Source organism: Populus euphratica, unplaced genomic scaffold (assembly GCF_000495115.2).
Source record: "Populus euphratica unplaced genomic scaffold, PopEup_1.0 scaffold13.1, whole genome shotgun sequence".
Taxonomy (NCBI): Eukaryota; Viridiplantae; Streptophyta; class Magnoliopsida; order Malpighiales; family Salicaceae; genus Populus; species Populus euphratica.
Window position 1 is genome coordinate 1,856,143 of NW_011499872.1, and position 9,216 is coordinate 1,865,358.

The 9,216-nt window shown below is 31.2% G+C and overlaps 1 pseudogene; it reads left to right on the forward strand.

The window, feature by feature from the left end:
• Positions 1–335: 335 nt before the first annotated feature.
• Positions 336–5,980, forward strand: LOC105127681 (probable inactive purple acid phosphatase 16; annotated as a pseudogene).
• Positions 5,981–9,216: the final 3,236 nt, after the last annotated feature.

A 9,216-nucleotide genomic window follows, 5' to 3' on the forward strand; every position in this document is an offset into this window, starting at 1 on the left:
CGTCCCACTTTATCTTGAGATTAGTCGACCAGTATTGTTAAGTTCGAGATCATATTCAAATCATGCATGAAAGTTTTTATTTAAAAAACTTGTTGCTTTCAGATTTCTTTCATGGTTATATATGTTATAATATTATTTAACTCTAAGTTTAATTTATTATTCCAATAAATTTATATAATATAAGCAAAAACACATCTTGAATATTGACATTTATTAAATCATAAATTTATAGAAACATTTTTCTTTCTTTTCATTATAAACTGCGCGTCAGCTGTAGACAACGTGAAGCATCTTTTGAACGAAGCAAAAGCGTGCAGTAGTTGAAATTTAAAACAATGCTAGAGACTCCAGATGCCAGGGAATATAACGATGGTGGGCTAATGGCTCAATGTAAAAACAAATTTACCCCTCAGGCATGATACAACCTGAATACAGACAACCCTCTCATCAGTAATTAATTAATTAACTAATTATTCGGTTTTAGTTCTTAAAGTGAAACCAGACATAATAGAATGAATTTTACACTATCAGATTTAAATCAGTTTTATTGATATAAATTTATATCAATATTTATACTAATAATTTATTTATAATTATTTTATTGATGAGATCACGGATGGATACTGTTTATCAAAAAAGTTCTCGCAGGTAATTTCTGTTATATTGATGATTCTATCATTAATAAATTTATTGATAGTTTGATATATAAAAAAATAAAGCAAAAAAACAAAAACACCTACCCACTTCTATTAATAGTGTTGATTTTTTTTTTAGTTTTCTTGGATTAATATATTTTTTTTTTCATAACTAAGGCAAATAAAAAAGAAAAATATATTAATCCAAGAAAACTAAAAAAAAAAATCAACCTTAGTTATGAAAAAAAAAAAAAGATTTTGGTAACGCATTAAAATAGTTGATCATAGTAATTAGGCTAGATGTTATCTACGAAGAAGAGTGATTGTCCTAGCATGCCTCTTGCCTCTGAGTTAAATGTCCCCTGTTCTCTATGGTTGGATAGGTAAACATGGATGTGGTTGGTACCTTCGTTCACTAAATCAATATTAAGTTTAATTCACCAAATATGCCTTTATTTTATCTCATATTATTGAGAAAATATTATCAACAATGGATTCGAAATATGAAATGATCTCCTAAGTTGTTATTAAAATTCAAAACCTAAAATGTTTTCTCAAAAAAAAAAAAAATTTGGTTAGAGAAATAAAGATATAAACATAAAAGAATTTTATTTTTAAAATATTTTTATAATAACTTTTTGTCTTTTTAAAATACTAAAAACAAGGAAAAAAACATATATTTTTTTACTTATATTATTTTTATCTTTTATGTATCTATATAATGACTAAATGTTTATTTAATAGCATACTTTTAACTATATTTGGATGCATTTTAAAAATATTTTTTTTGAAGATATATCAAATTGATATTTTTAAATATTTTTTAATAATTTTAATATGCTGATATCATTAAAAAATATAAAAAAATTATTTTAATATAATTTTTAATAAAAAAAATATTTTTTAAAAATATTCTAAGTCATCCAACCAAATATACAATAAATGCTACCTCAAATGTTGGGATATCTAGGGCTTAGGCATTTAACACTGCGAAGCTAAAAGCCAAAAAACAGAGCAAATCCACAGTTCCTCCAACACGACCACCAACCGCTCTCTTTTTGCTCTCCCTTCTCCGATCATGAAACGACAGTTAGCTCATTCAACTGTCTTGTCGTTCACGGGCGTCTTTATTCTCTTACAATTAATCCTGACCGTCGGATTAGATGGCCATCAGCACGCACATGACCCAGATCCCAGTCTGCTCAAAACGGCACTGCAGCACTAACCAGGCGCACCGTTTAGGATAGCGCTTTTTGCTGACCTTCATTTTGGAGAGGCCGCGTCGACTAATTGGGGTCCACAACAGGATGTTAGCTCTACCAGAGGTCCTCTGCACTCGACGATGAAACACCGGGTGATATTATCATTGTCTCTCATAATCGAAAAATAAAAAAATAAAATTATAAATTCTATTTAAAAAAAAATCCGTGGTAAATGTATTATGTAGCATGCACCATTATTTTGTTTTGAATTAACAATAATGTAAATGCTAGTAATTTGTTTTGCATTTGATACTTGGAAAAAAAATTCAAGTCATTGTATTATAATTAAACCTCCTAAGTTATTCAAAGTAACTAGATTATTATTAAAACAAGTTTAGAATAAGATCCTACTCAAATCAAGCATCATCGAATCACGAATTTATAGAATTAATCCGTTAGGACACAATAAGCCTAATAACTATAACATATACACATAAATGGTGGAAAAAAATTATAGAAAGATGTTTGATGTTCATGCACACGATATATATACCTTGAGTATAGAAGGAGAGATTTATTACACATGTGATTATTAATTTAGTAACTCTATGTAATGTAATATTGTCTACTTTCCTTTTCTTTTTCAGGTTTGAAATCTAGTTAACATAATTCTAGGTATTTGCCAGATTTTGTAATATATCTTGGAGATGTAATAACGGCAAAACAACATACCAATAGCAAATGCAAGCTTTTATTGGGATAAAGCAATCTCTCCGACAAGGGCGAGGGGCATACCATGTGCTAGCATCTCTGGTGATCAACCCACCCTTTGAGTGACCAATGGAGTGGTTTTCTCCTCCCGGAATTCCTCCTATTCATTGCCCTGCACCATCATGTTCCGGCGAGACTTGCGAGTTTTAAGTTTCAATCAACGCGTGGAAATGGAATATTTAATAATTTCTTGATGACCCATCAAGCCTGCTTTTTATTTACCAGTTCTTGTTTTTCGAGATGCTTGTTCTTTCGTTTGTTTCCTTTCAAGATGGATTGAGCGAGTTTGGTCATGTCAGTTCATCTGATATTTGAGTTTCTTGATGTTTTCTTTATAGAGATTGATGTTAACCACTGTATCTTTAGAGGCACACAACGGATAGAGCTAATGAGAAACGAGATTGAGCATAATCTCCTAACGTTGTCTAAAATTGGACCGAGAGATCTGTGGCCAAGTGTATCCAACCATGTCCTGCAGCTCTCATCATCAGATGATCCAGAGTCGCCAGTTCTCTGTTCATGTTTTCTTAGATTCTGGTGGTAGAATTTACATGAAAACATAACTGAGTTGGACCCCTACCCTCGTGGCTCCTAGGGAAAATGCTCTGGCATGCTCTAGCGTGGCCAGTCACCAAGTAGTGGAGGATTAGCTGTGGTATATTCTAGGTATTGAGAGATTTTCACCGGGGAGCAAGGAATCTCACTCAGGTTAAGAATAACATGTATGAGGTGTTTATATATAAGATGGACTCATAACTAGTTAGTGTCAAGCTTTCTCTATAGAGCAAGCTCTATGGAGCAGATCTCTCGGTACAAAGGCACAGCGGATACCCTAATTCACAATGACAAGTGAGGCTATGCTGAACTGAAATTATATGATTGGGAATTTCATTAGCCATGCCCTTTTCTTTTCTTTTTTCACAGGGTTCCTGAGATTATCTTTTGGCATATACCAAGCACAGCTTACAAGAAGGTGGCTCCCTGGCTAGGGATACAAAAGCTAGCCTTGTGCTGGTTCCACGATTAAGAAAGAAAAGGTTGCTGCTCAAGAAGCTGAATTGGGTATTATGGACAGGCTAGCTAAACTTAAGGTCTTCTGTCGTCAAGGTGAGATCTTGCTCAATAAACAATGCTTTAATGCATAACAACTAACTCCCACTTGCAATCGAGTAAATTTGGAGCATTATGTTTTCCTGTCTTCTTTCATGAGTTGAAGGAAGGCTACTGAACAAGTACCTTGCGTGTTTTGACATCCCAACAACCAGTACTTTCATGGAAGGGGACCAAATAGAGGGTGTGCTACCTGTAAACGCAATTTTTTTTTAAAGTTGAAATGCATAAAAAGTCGTTTATTTGCTGTGAATCTTGATAAAACCAAATGTGGCCCCTGTTGATCGTACTTCATTGGATTGTGGCAGGCACTCAGGCAGTCTTTACAGGACACAGCCATGGATTGGAATGGTGCTGCCCCTGCAAGAAACTGTGGCTATGTTTTGCTAGGGATTCTGGTTGTGGTGGGCATGGAAATTGCCCTAGAGGAGCTAGGATTCAGGATGGCAATGCACGTACGCAGCCAAATTATCTTGAGTTGCCAAGGGAGAGGAATCAACCCAAATCGCCATATCTGAAAGTCTAAAACCAGTCGGAATTGATGAACACATCTAAACATGGAGAAGGCTTTTCAAGCATAACATCATTCCAACAAATGCTAGCGCTAGCATTTCCCTTCTTGGTACAAGAGTTTCTGAAAATGAGAAGGAACCACGTTGGGAAAACCTTAAAAAATGCTTCCTAATTATATAGATAATCTCAATTTTGCCTTCGAATATTCTTTTTTTCTTTTGCCTTTTTTTTTTTAATCTCAAATGGGCATCTTAAGCTTCAAAAATCCTCAATTAAGTCTTTCCATCTATATTGATCGCGAACCCGTCCATTATATTATTGTGTAAGAAACGTTATTTTATAAGAAATTCAATATTTTTTTAATTAAAAAAAGTTAATAGAAGACCTCAATTAAGAAATCAAGATTTTTACGAGATAAAACTCGTATAAAAATTTGTTTGGATGCAAATTTGATATTAGCCGAGTGATTGTAGGATTTTTTTTAGGATTACTGAACAATGTTTTATTTGTTTGTTTTTGGGCCAGACTTTGTCGCTCTTGCTTCCAAGTTGGACTCAGTTCTAGATTCAATTAGGGTATTTTCATTTGTGCTAAAAGCTACATTTTGACTTGGGTTAATTAAAGGGATTTAGTAAGAAAAAAATGATTTTTTTCTATCAAAATGTACCTGCTTGAAAATGTTAATGTGGTTATAGTTATTTTTTAAAATATATTTTATGTTAGAATATATTAAAATAATATTTTTTATTTTTTAAAAATTATTTTTAAAATCAAAACAACGTAAAATATATATAAAAAATAATTATTAAAAAAAAATATAGGTGATTCTCATTTCTAAATGGGCTCTATAAGCCATGCCAAGACGTTAGGCCGCATGGTCTTTAACCCTAGCTAAATTTTTTTCCGTGCGAAGAAACCAAAGGAAAGATTATCATTCATCAATGGTGAAAATATAGTGGAAATCTTATGTCCTTTAGTTTCATGAAATCCAATTTCTAAATTTTTCATGTTTGTTTATTGTTATAAAACTTAATCAATTAAAAATATTTTATAGTAAAAAAAATTTTTAGCTTCATTTCTTGAAAATTATTTTTCTTTTATTGTTTAAAAAGTGTTATAAAAATTGTTTTTAAAATATTTTTTATTTGAAAAAACATTAAAATAAGATATATTTTTATTTTAAAAAAATGTATTTTTAACAACATCACTTTAAAATAATCCAAAAACATAAAAAAACAATAATTTAAAAATACAGTTAGACTATAATACCAAACAAAAACTTATTCCGAGTAAAATAAAATTTCCTGAAGTTGCATATAAAAATAAAATGAAATAGCTAAATTACCATGAAACAAACTACCTTGATTCTTATTTCTTAAAATTCTATCTAGATAATTTATGTTTTATGCCATCTTTTACTTCCTTGCTAGTATGGAAGTCAACAGTTATGGACAAGCTAGATATTACATGTGGAGCAGAGGAGGTCTGAGAACCAGGATGTCTTCCTGTATACGTATGTTTCGTAGTTGAACAAATACATCAATATATTGCCTTCCACGAGGGATTTGTGAGCAGCAGGTAGCCAGCACTGTTGAAAGTCGAAACTCAGATAAAGCCATTTTGGGCTGCAGAAAAAGTGATAGAGACAAATGGGTCCGTATCGATGGAACTCCATTGGATCGTGGCAGGCAAGTATTTGGAGGGCATGGCCATGGATTGGACTCTGTACAGCCTCCTCCAGAAACCTAAAGGTTCTGGCTATGTTTTGCTAGGGCTACTGGTTATGATGGTATGTAGCTAACGACGCAAGGACTGAGTAAAACACGAGTGTAGAGGTGGTGGTACAGCGCTAGAACTTAGAATTGTTGAGGACCCCAAGAGCAAGGAAAACTCTAAAAAGCATAGTTGTAAAATTTGTGTTTTAGCCTGACGGTTGACCCAACTGATCTAGATCCTGTACTGATTTAAGCTAAAAATAATAGAAAAAAGAAAAAAAAATGGCCTTGATGGAAACCTACAGTAACTTATCAACTTGAACTTTAATTCATTGATTTTTTTTATAAAAAAATATCAAAACAACCAGATTGTTTTAATTATTATCTTAATAATAATAATATGCTGTGTAGCTAGTTAGTAAAAAGGAAGGGGGAAAACCATCTAGGTGGTGGCCAAGTGGTAAGGACTTGGGATCAAAAGGTTTGCTTCCTCTGTGATCTCAGATTCGAGTCCTTGGTTGCTCATATGATAGCTATTGGAGGTTTACATAGTCGTTAACTTTAGAACCTGTGGGATTAGTTGTGGTGTGCGTAAGCTAGCCCGGACATCCACATTAACCTAAAACAAAAAAAAAAGGGGGAAGCAACTTGTTTATGTGAAATGAGAAGCCATTTGTAGAAGACAATGGAGCTGAGGCATCTAAAATAACGAGACCAAAGAACTGGATGGACCACCTAAGCCAGTCGTTGATTTAAATTCATGGAAGAATAATGGTTGATTTGCACGGCCACCGCAGGTCAATATCCATGAATTAATTCCTAACCAATGCCCGGAGCTTACCAGCCCAGCAACCCAGACGTACAGTCTAGTCAATTATGACGAAAATAATCTGTCAATCAAGCTGCAAAAATCAAGTAGAAGTTTCTGTCTTGAGTCTGTGACATATAACTGAACCAATAAATTTCCATCCATTAATATGACTTTAGAGGCCGGGTGCTTTTTTCTTAGCCACATTGTTAAGCTCGGTTTATTCGACGGGTGAAAATTATGATTTGAAGTGTGTTTCAAGCCTGGTTTTAAATTAAATAAAAGAATATTGATTCAATGAAACACCTGAATAAACCTAATTTAAACTTAATTAAGTAAATATTAAAGAGTCTTTTTGAATGAAAAATAAAATTATATTACTTTTATTGTTACTCATTTTTTTATTCTCATTAAAATAAAATTTGTTGAAAAAAAATATAATAATGAAAAAAAAAACATATGAGTACCTAGAAAATAATCAAAGGTTGGTTGAGGAAATTTGAAGATATAAAGCTTGAAAATTGACAGTATAATTTTTACTGATAAAGGTCTTATTAATAAAAAAATTCAATTTGAGAAAGAAAAACCTAAAATCAGATGTTTAAGGATTTAATGCATTTTTTTTCAAGGATTAATTGAGTTTATAAAGGGTTTAATTGTAAGAAAAATTAATTTTTAAGTCAATTTAAATTTTAATTGAAAGAAATTAAAGTTTGGGGGATCGAATTATATTTTTTTAAAGTTAGTATGATCAAATCAAGAGATTAATTGTATAAATATTAAAGTTTGATAGACAATTAAAGACTTGATTGAAGAAATTCAAAACCAATGACTAAATTGAAAAATCAATTAAGGACTCAATGGGTAATTTGATGTCATTTTTTTAAATAAAATTATGCATTTTGTTCTAAACGACACCATTTCAAGCATTGTCCCAACATTCTTCTAGACCGATATCAACCCAACCCTTTTTTGGGCCAAGGTCAGCCCAATCCCTTTTAAGCCAAACTCACACAATTTACTTTGGGGCCAAACCGTGGCCACATTATTAGGTTGGTCTATCCCAATGTTATTTTATTATATATTCGTAATAATATATAATATAATATAATATTTTTTTTAAAATGAGAAATTTTCAAAAATATCCTTTCAAAATTTATGGTTTCTAGTGTATTTTTTATTAATTTTTTAATATTATTTTGTATTTTATACTATAAAGATACAAATTTAGTATTAAAATATCCGATTTTCTCTTAAACATTTAAAAAATCATATATAAAAAAGGTCTTGTTTTTACGCATGCGGTCAAGTCTTTAAAAAATATAAAATTTTTCATATTATATTTTCATGCAACAAAAATTCAAAACAATATGTATTAGTATGTATGTTGAGTTTTAATAACCAGTTTATTAAAATCATGATAATTAGGCAAATGTTTTAAAAATACCAAAAAATATTTTATTTTATTTTAGTATCTAGAATTATAAACTTATATATAAAATATATTATCAATAATAGAAAGACAATTCTTCTTTTGTTAACGTTAGAATAGTTAGGTTTTATATAATAAGATAAGGATCACCTTATCGAGAATGACTTTTTTTAAATCTTAAACAAACTAAAATTTAAAAAATACGACAATATCTTAGTTTTTATTAGACAATTAAATAATACAACTTATCTTAAATAAAATATATTTATAATATTAATGCATTCTCTTTATATAATCAATCTTCATACTTAATTTTTAAAATTATTTAGAATTTATAATAACCAAAATACTAATTTACAACTCATATTCTCTCTTTCAACTCACAAAACAAAAATTCCCCGTATCTTTTATTTTTTAATACCCAAATATTAAAAAGCATAATCACCCCAATACCACATCTTAATAACAGTTTTAATAAAAATAATCGACCTAGAATCACTGGAATGATTTGACGACTGTCGGATTGATCTAACAATTCCTTTAAACCCGAGACCAGTTCCAAATTTTTTTTTTTTCTTTAATGTCTGTCCAAAACCATTTCTTTGCTTTCACACAACTACCACAGTAGATTAAAATGAGGCGATTTTGGTCCATTTGGGCCATGAACAGCCCTAGACTGGTCAATTATCTTTCGTTTTATGTTTTTTTAACGATCAAGATGATTTTCGAGATATCGTGTGGATGTGTATATATCCTGTATAAAATCATCCATTACGTACCCAAGCAAGTTTTTTTCTTTTTTTGCATTACATCTCCTTAAATTCGAACCTAAAATGCTAGCACGCATAGGAACAAATCCAGTAATCGGTAAAGTTTAGGTAACCCTTCAAGGATCAAAAGCCATGGAAGATGAGGCTGAGCAAAAATTAAAAACTGCTGCTTCGGTCCCATAGTAATTGATGATGATGGCACACTCGTATAATTCCCACATGTGATTATAGAATGTACTTGGAAATTCAGTCCCAGGCAA